The sequence below is a fragment of the Typopeltis vanoorti genome, chromosome 11 (assembly GCF_054136105.1).
Source record: "Typopeltis vanoorti isolate ZY-2024b chromosome 11, IOZ_Tvanoo_1.0, whole genome shotgun sequence".
Classification (NCBI taxonomy): domain Eukaryota; kingdom Metazoa; phylum Arthropoda; class Arachnida; order Uropygi; family Thelyphonidae; genus Typopeltis; species Typopeltis vanoorti.
Window position 1 is genome coordinate 58,194,479 of NC_143559.1, and position 8,820 is coordinate 58,203,298.

The following is an 8,820-nucleotide window of genomic DNA, read 5'->3' on the forward strand; positions in this document are numbered from 1 at the left end:
GGCGACTCCTTGCAAAGGTGGAGCAAGCTACCAACCTTGCTAATGCTTCTGCCTTGTTATCTCCACTTGGGCCTGGTTCCCACTGAAGAGACCTCAATAAAGGTTGAAACTAGTCTGGTTAGTGGCCTTTCCATTAATGCATAACATTACACATATCCGCAAGGAAATGTGTTTTGCATTATGGGAAATACTGAGATAGGAGTGTTGGTAGCTTGCTCCACCTTTGCAAGGAGTCACCTGGTGTTGTACTACTTTATCCCAGTCCTGAAGATACTTTCAGGTGTGTGCAAACAAAGTTTGTGCACACTTGGATAAAGGATTCTAAATTTATTATAGTCTGACCAAGTGAAAAATAAACTTTCAATATTATATAGATATACAGTAAATCCTCGATTTAACAGACTAATACGGGTTAAGAAGTGTCCGTTAAATCGCAAATTTTTTAAAATAAAAATATCTGTAACATCATACTGCAATATTATCAATATTAGCACTGTAATAACAAAAAAATTGTTTTACACGCACTTTTAGATAAATTAATGTGAAGTTAATGTTTGATGTTGAGGCACTTGGTTTAGGTAATCCTGATTTGAAAAACCTAGCAAATTTGTTTTTTTTTAACTTTTTTTATAATTAACTCCCTAAAATTAGGAAAATGTGTGTAATAAAACTACCGCAGAAAGTCATACCATGCGACATAAGAACCAATTACAGTGTGATCACGTCCTAATTTATTTAGATCACATATTTATTTAGCATATTTATGTGCTAAATTACTAGTGTTTTACAACATATTATGGCCTATTCACCAAAATTTGTTAAAAACAACAGGAAATTAATAACAAAAAATAACCTGTTCATTTAATCATAAGTAAATCTTGGTTAAAAGCATTTTAAAATTAACAGGGTGTTATTTTCAGGGTGTGACATATGGACTGGAAATTTTGTCCATTAAATCGAGGGTTTACTGTATTTCATATATTAAATATTATATGATATACTATTTTATATTATTGTTAACATTTCATTAATATTTTATATTATTTTTTTAAATGAAAATTAAGTTAAAAATTAAAAAATTTAAACTATAAATCATTAGCTGGGCATCTCAGAGGACTCATCATATATAATCCACATTAACCACTGTTCATACAATGCCTATAGCAACTGTATAGTTTGACCACCATTTGTAGGTCTCTGCTTGGCGTTTCGCTAAGAATAGTCAATTCATGCTGAAGGGGAGAAAAAAATGAATGATGTACAAATTGGTCGCCAACATGCAAAATCATGTGCTTTCTTGTCTGTCACTGTACTAGTAGCTTGATTTTTGTTGTTGCTTTTTTGTATTATTAATTTGTATGATGGATCCAGTACAGTCAAAAAGTTCTGTTGTTAAACGTTTCAGTAGCTCTAGCAAAAGAATATTGAATAATGTGCTGACATTCTGCAAAAAAGAATCGTTAAAAGGCAGTCTCCTCGTTCCCCTTTCTCAAGTCATAAAACATGCAAGTGCAATTGCGGGCGTATCGGGGTCGGCTGTTAAAAGAATTCGTAGGGAATCAAAAGGTGAAGGTAAGCCAAAATTTAAATCTCCTAAAAAAAGCGCTAGAGAAAGAAAACCATCAAAACTGTAGCTTTCAATGATTTTGATGTAGACGTTATAAGAAGGACTATTCACGAATTTTACGTGGTTGAGAAAAGAGTGCCAACTGTTCCGAAATTGATTCCTGTGCTTAAAGAAAAAATAATTTTTCTTTAAGCACAGGAATCTTTCTTTAATTTTTCTTGGAAAAGAGAAACTTTAAGGAAAATACTTCATGAAATTGGATTTTGTTTTAATGCTATTGTTTTTATTAATGCTACTGGACAAAAGTGAAAAGTTTCATTCGCCATCGCAACATAACTGGGGATATTGACATGTCGAAACTTTTTAAGCTTTCAGAATAGGTGACTGAAAGTATTAGTTAAAAACTGGGGAAAATATTGCTCTCATGTCACCTCATTGGAAAATATGTATTGGGACAGAGACGGAATTATTGAAGAATTATGAGCACCTTTGGTGATTAGTTTAAGTTAAAGTGATGACAATTCGGACACCGATTCAGATGACTATGAAGATTAAAAGGATTTGATAATGGTATTTTTTTTCAACCTTTGTTTTGCATCGGTTTGTTAAAAGAGTCACAACAAGTCATAAATAATTAATCAGTTTAGGACATTAAAGTGTCTCAGTTCTCTCAACTGTAAGTTTAGAATATCTAAGTTCATTTGAAAAAAATTTCTGTTTTTCTGTATAATTATTTTTATTTTATAGAAAACTTTCTTAAAAATAAATTTCGTTAAATTTTTGTTTTATGCTATACTTATTTTTTCTCTACGTACATTTTTCCAACTGTTATACAAGCAAAATAGTTACACTTTAAAAACTACAATGTTCGTAAACAAAAAGCTAAATTTTCCAATAATAAACAAACTCATCCCAGAAGACAGATTGATTACCCCTATTATCGGAATGGATTCTCCTTTTTGGGACATGCGCAGAAGTGTCGAAGGGTCTCTAATCGGTGGGCGAACTATACTTAACTCATTCACAGACAACATACTAATAACTCCATCTAGCCCATTCATTCATTTGCCACTAGGCAAAAAATCTAGTCGCTGTTACCAACACTTTTATTCAATTTTCAGGGATAATTCCTCCCTCATTCTTCCCCCTCCTTTCACATATTGAAAATTTTTTTCTTTTATTATTACGTGGCTATCTCACATGGAATCTAAAGATTCTGCTGGAGACCTATGCTAACCTTTATACACAAAATACATATCATACATCTCCTTAAACTCACTCACTGTCAGGGTACTTAAAATTAATTCTGACAATCCATTCCACTCATTAACTACTCTCTGAGCAAAAATCTAGTTCACACACCCTTACTAACCACATTCTTGAACAACTTCCAGGGGCAACTCCTGGTTCTCTATTCATCATGTATTGAAAATATTTCTTTTGTGTAAATCTTATAAAACACTTAATAATTTATAAATTTCTGTCATGTCCCCTCTTTCCCGCCTATCAACTAAACGTTACAATTCATAGACACTTGCAACCTATCCTAGGAGCAATTTGCAGACCTGACATAGCTTGGTCGCTTGTCTAAGAATACTCTCCATCACCCTCTGTCCACAGTAGTCACAATGCTATGGCAACTGAACTTTGACTCTGTCTACCATTACCACCACATCCCTAGTCTCATCAATTTCCAGTATAATATAAACTAGAAAAGGAAGCAGCATACAGTAATAAGGGAACACTATGTTTTTGGAAGTCTTGAGAGACAAATATCTTAGGCAGTATGGTGTGGAGAGAACACAAGAATCAAATTTTGGACTTGGACCAGAGAATCTCATTGTGATGTCACACTTGCCTTAGTTGGGCATGTAATCCTAACTTAGAAAATTAATAAACATGTACAGGATGTATCACAGAGTAAGGAATTTTTGGGGAATTGTACAGCAAGTCATAACAGACTTAGAAACCAGCTTGAAACAGTATTATGAATGAAAGAATTTGAACGAAGAGAGGATTAGTAGTGAATGAGAGCTAGTTAAGAAATATTTATTCACCCTGAAAGAAGAAAGTGATTTGGAATAAAATGGATGATTAGGGAATCAAACAGAGGAATTGGAGATGAAAAAGAGGTTATGGATTACACACATTATATATATATATATATAGAGAGAGAGAGAGAGAGATGGAGAACAGTAGCAAAGAGAGAGAAATTAAAATATGAAAAGAGACTAGTACACAATCCAAGAGGAATTCAAAGGAGTTATTTTACTGTATGGCCAGCAGGAGGAGAAATGAGTGTGGGTGGATGACCTTGCTGAATATAGTCAGGTGTGTCTAATGCAAATGATGCATTAGAGTTACTTAATGATCATTTACTAAAGTGTATAAAGGGATAAGTAAGGAAAGATGAAAGATTAGAAGTGAATGAAGAGGGTGTATTCTAGATGTCATTAAGGCAGTAAGATTAGATGAGATCTTGCCACATTAAAATGTGCCATGTGCTAAGAAACCAACTGTATCATTGACCTGGCTATTTAATGATAGCTCTGCAATAAGTACCTGAAAAGCAGAAAAAGGGTAAGATAGTGCCATTGCATAAGGATAGTGCTAGAATGAAGGTATCAAACTATAGAACAGTTTGTACTCCTATTCTCCTATGGTTAAGATTGTGAGAAAATGGGCAAAAATTCATAAACACAGTTAGGCAGATGATTGATAATTAAAATATCAGGACTGTACAACGTTAGTTGTACTGTGAGCATGCAAACAGAGGATGGGGGTGAATATAATTGAGAATTTAAGCTGTTGATAGGTATTTACTCTGGATTGCCACCTCTGTTATTAAACTACATAAGAAAAGTGAAAATTTTCCAACAAACAGAGGAATAACACAGGAAGATACAATATCTCCCAAATTCTGCATCTGTCTTAGAGGAAGTTTTTGATGAAATGAACTGGAAGAACTGAGAAATTAAAATTAACAGAAAGATTTTAACTCGTCTGCATTTTATGATGATGTAATTCTCTTGGCAGAAGACCTAAAAAATAAAATTAAGAGAATTAGTTCAATGGTCCAGTCAAATTGGGTTGAAGATGAATTTAAACAAAACTAAAGTAATGATGAACGACAGTTTAACATGAAAAAGATTATACTGGAAGATAGAAGTGGAGAGAGTAGATTCATTTATCAGGACAAATGATAAAAAAATAAAAAAGAAGGATACAGATAGGACAGATGGATTTCAAGAAGAGGAAGGATATCAAACATAATATAGCATCATTAGTTTGAAGAGGTAAGCTTTCGAACAGTGTGTCTTACCATAATTACATATGGCAGTGAAATCTGGAACTTTATTCAAAATATGATTTATGCAGAGTTACACAGAGAAGAACAGATAGGAGAGAACCTCTGCTAGCATCAACAGCACTCCTCCTCACCTGTTTCCCTGCCTGTATTCACAAAAAATATCGTAAGCCTCCATCTCTATTCCTGTCTTGATATCATCCTCATTCAACCAAGTTTCACTTATTCTCACGATTTTTGGGTCAGTACTATTTGGTAGTGTTTAGTCTAAGTCACGATTTTTGGGTGAATACAATTTAGAAGTGTTAGTCCTGAGAGGTGGAAAGAAGGGAAAATAATTCCATTGCATTCTGATGCAGCAAATTACCACCCAATCAGCATATTGGGATTGTCAAAGTACTGGAGAAGTTGGTCGAGAGCAAAATACAGGAATGGATAGTTGGAAACGGGATATACTGTTTCCTCAAACACAGTATATCCCATTTCCAACTATCCATTCCTGATGGTTTTGTGAAGGGTGGGTCATGCCTCAGTAATAGAGTAATGTTTTATAATACATTACTTGTTCATGTTTTATAATACAGTAATGGTGTATCACTGTAAAAGTGATTTTACAGTGATACTCCTGGACAGCAAATGCCTTTGACTTGGAATTCTAATCAGTAAACTGCAGCACATGGGGATGGATATAAGGTTGGTGAGGTGGATAAGAGGATGGCTGATGGGGGAGATATCAGAGAGTAGTTTATTCAGAAGTAGAGTCCAAAAGAAGGCATATGACTAGTGGCATGTTGCAGGGTTTTGTTCTTGGATGGCTACTGTTTAATTTGTAGATTAACAATATAGAAAAGGATCTGAGAGGAATTGTTCAGTTTTTTGCCAATAATGTAAAGCTGGGTAGAGCAATAGTTAATCCAGATGATGTTAAAATTTTGCAGGATGATTTGGATAGACTGGCAGTGTGGGAAAAAGAGAATGGATATCAGTTTAATGTGGCAAAGTGTAAGGTTATGCATTTTGGGGTGAAAAGATTAACAGCTGTATACCACATTGATGGAACTGTACTCCAGGAAATTGACAAAGCCAGAGATTTGCGAGTGTTATTGGATAGGGAGTTAAAGTTTAGAGGCACATAGGAAAAGTGGCTAAAGCAGATCATCAGATTACTTCATTATACTGATGAGCAGAGATAAGGTTATTATTCCTCTTTATTGAGCCTTGATAAAACTCATCTTGACTACTCCACACAGATCTGGGCATCAGGGTTGCTTGACAATGAGGAAGAAGTGAAGACGATCCAGAGTCGAGTGACCACAGTAGTAGCAGGTCTGTGGAATGAACCTTATGGGAACAGGCTGAACGAGCGCCCTTATTAAGCCGCTCCGTGAGTCAGGCTGCCTCTATGCAACACCCTGTCGACGGTACTGCTTATGTCACATCCTCTCAGGGCCGGTCCGAGAGTATCTGAAGCCCCTAGGCAAATAAAATTTATGCGCCCCTATACATTGTCTCTCTCTATATATTTTGTCATACTCACACAAGCACATGTACATCTACACATGTGGATATTTATAAAAAAAAATAATCTCCCCTGGACGATTGCCTTTTTTGCCTAATGATAAAACCGGCCCTGCATCCACTAGGATTTCCATTTGAAAATAACAGACAGAAAGCGGCTAGCATATGCAGGGTCAGCTGGTGGCGTGTGCAAAGTGTGCAACATACACAGGGGCTGCAGAAACAAAGCTGCCTAAAAGATGTCAAAAAATATGAGATAAGAGTTTAAACGAACAACGAATGGTACATATAATTATGAATGTACGTCGTCTTCCGTTTGGGCCCATTCACATCTTCCCGGAAACGGAAGAAATAAATTCAGAAATTGTATCCTGGACCCGATTATATCACTGTAATTTCTGATTAAAATTTACGAAAATATACCTAAAATAGTTCTTTATTTTTTGATGTATCATAAATCAACTTATGATTAATTGTTGAGTTCCGTGTAAAAAAAAAATTGTATAAGCAGGACTAATCCGTAGGTAACATTATACTGTAAAGCGGTTTTCATTTATTTTTCATTTCCTATTCGTTTTATTCACACTTTATTCAAAAAAAACTTTTTTGGAAAGGCGCCGAACATTAATCGCACACACAAGAAAAAGACTAGACGCCGGCACTGAGCATATCGGTATGATAATTATTCAATTTACAACAAACTTGCTGTTTTTCCATCTTTTAGATTATTATTTCATTCATTTAAATTTCAAACATTCATTTACATATCTCTTCTCAGTTACAAATCGTAAACTTGAGAATCATAACAAACATCACTTCAAGCTTATTCAACAGAATACGAAATTCGAAACAGTTAACAAATTGATATCGCAATTATTCATTTAACTTAATGACTAACAACGAACTGAAAAATATATGCCATTAAATTCCAATCAAAATATATTGTTTAAAACAATTTTAAGTAGTTGTGAATTATAAACAAACATCAAAACCTTGTTTTGTTATGCAACAAACAAAACACAGTACAGTACTCACAATTTTAACTCAACGCCGAACTTGGAACTAAGATTACGAATTCATTTTAAGAAATGATAGCGCGACCTCTATACTCCGAAATGCAACAGAAATTCGTAAATAATTTTCAAGATCTCCGCCATATAAACGGATAAGAAGTTTTTACTTCAAATATGCAAATAATCAAATATAATTACTATGGATGAAGGAACTGGGAGATAAGAAAATCAGTAAAGCATTGAAGGATTATTAGTTGTTAACAGGATTGGTAAAATGTATAGCAAGAGTGAGCAAAATAAAATAAAAAAGTGGGATAAAATACACAACTAAAGAAATGAAAAAGGAATTTTAGATCAAAAATAGAGTGACAACGAAAACCTGTCTTATGAATAAAAATATTCTATATGTTAGAATATAATTATCTAATTTTTTCATATTCTAATTTTCCTCTCCCTAATTATACTAGTAAGTAGGGGGAAATTACTGGTATGGAGGGGGAAATTAGAATATGGGAGAAGGACTGCACTTGTTTATTTATTCTTATGAAAAATCAGCTACTTGTGAATCCAGACCAGAAAGCCAATCCAGGATTGGCTTTCTGGTCTGTCACATCGTGGATGTCCTGAAGAGCACCACCATGAAATTGGAGCCTTCAGCAGTCACTCACAACATGAGTTATCGTCTGGGCCACAGGGGAACAGCCACAATAAGGTGGTCTGACAGTCTCCATTTATGCAGTAGGTAGCCACTTCTGTACTGGTTAGTTCTGATCAGGGGAGGCTCGTGCATAGGTACTGTGGAACTGCAGCGCCCCCAATTTTTCTCGATACATAAATATATTTATTAATTTATTTATATTTGCTTATAATATTTAATTTTATCATCGACAATCCTATACAATTCTCTTATTTTGTATAGAAGATAATAAAAATCCATCTTGTAGCACTTAGGTGGGCGAAGGACTCTAGCAGCACTAGTGTCATATAGCTATGCACATCATAGTGAGATGCGAACTATTAGTGTAATCCAGCACTGTTGTTTATATACAGTTTGCGCCAGTATAGTTCGCCCACCGATTAGAGGTCCCTCAACACTTCTGCGCATCTCAGAAAAAGGAGAACCGATTCCGATAATAGGGTAATCAGTCCGTATTGTGGGATGAGTTGTTTATTATTACCGGTCGGAAAATTAACTTCTCTTTTATGATTATTGTAGTTAACTATGTTGCTTGTATAACAGTTGGAAAATTTTACCTATAAAGCACGTAATTTCGCGTGTTGGCGACCAATTCGGACGTCCTTCATTTCTTTCTCCCCTTCAGCATGAATCGCCTATTCTTGGAAAGACGCGAAGCAGGGACCTACAAACGGTGGGGGAACTATAGCAGAGTGTTCGTAGAACTTATCGTGTTTAC

The 8,820-nt window shown here is 34.9% G+C and overlaps 1 protein-coding gene across 1 annotated transcript in view; it reads right to left on the reverse strand.

Moving 5' to 3' along the window:
- Positions 1–7,461, reverse strand: part of Polr2I (RNA polymerase II subunit RpII15) — an 86,627-nt gene extending 79,166 nt beyond the window's left edge. Inside the window, exon 1 of the mRNA XM_090400037.1 lies at positions 7,428–7,461. The gene's annotated coding sequence lies outside the window, so the exon portion shown is untranslated. The remainder of the gene's footprint in view (positions 1–7,427) is intronic.
- Positions 7,462–8,820: the final 1,359 nt, after the last annotated feature.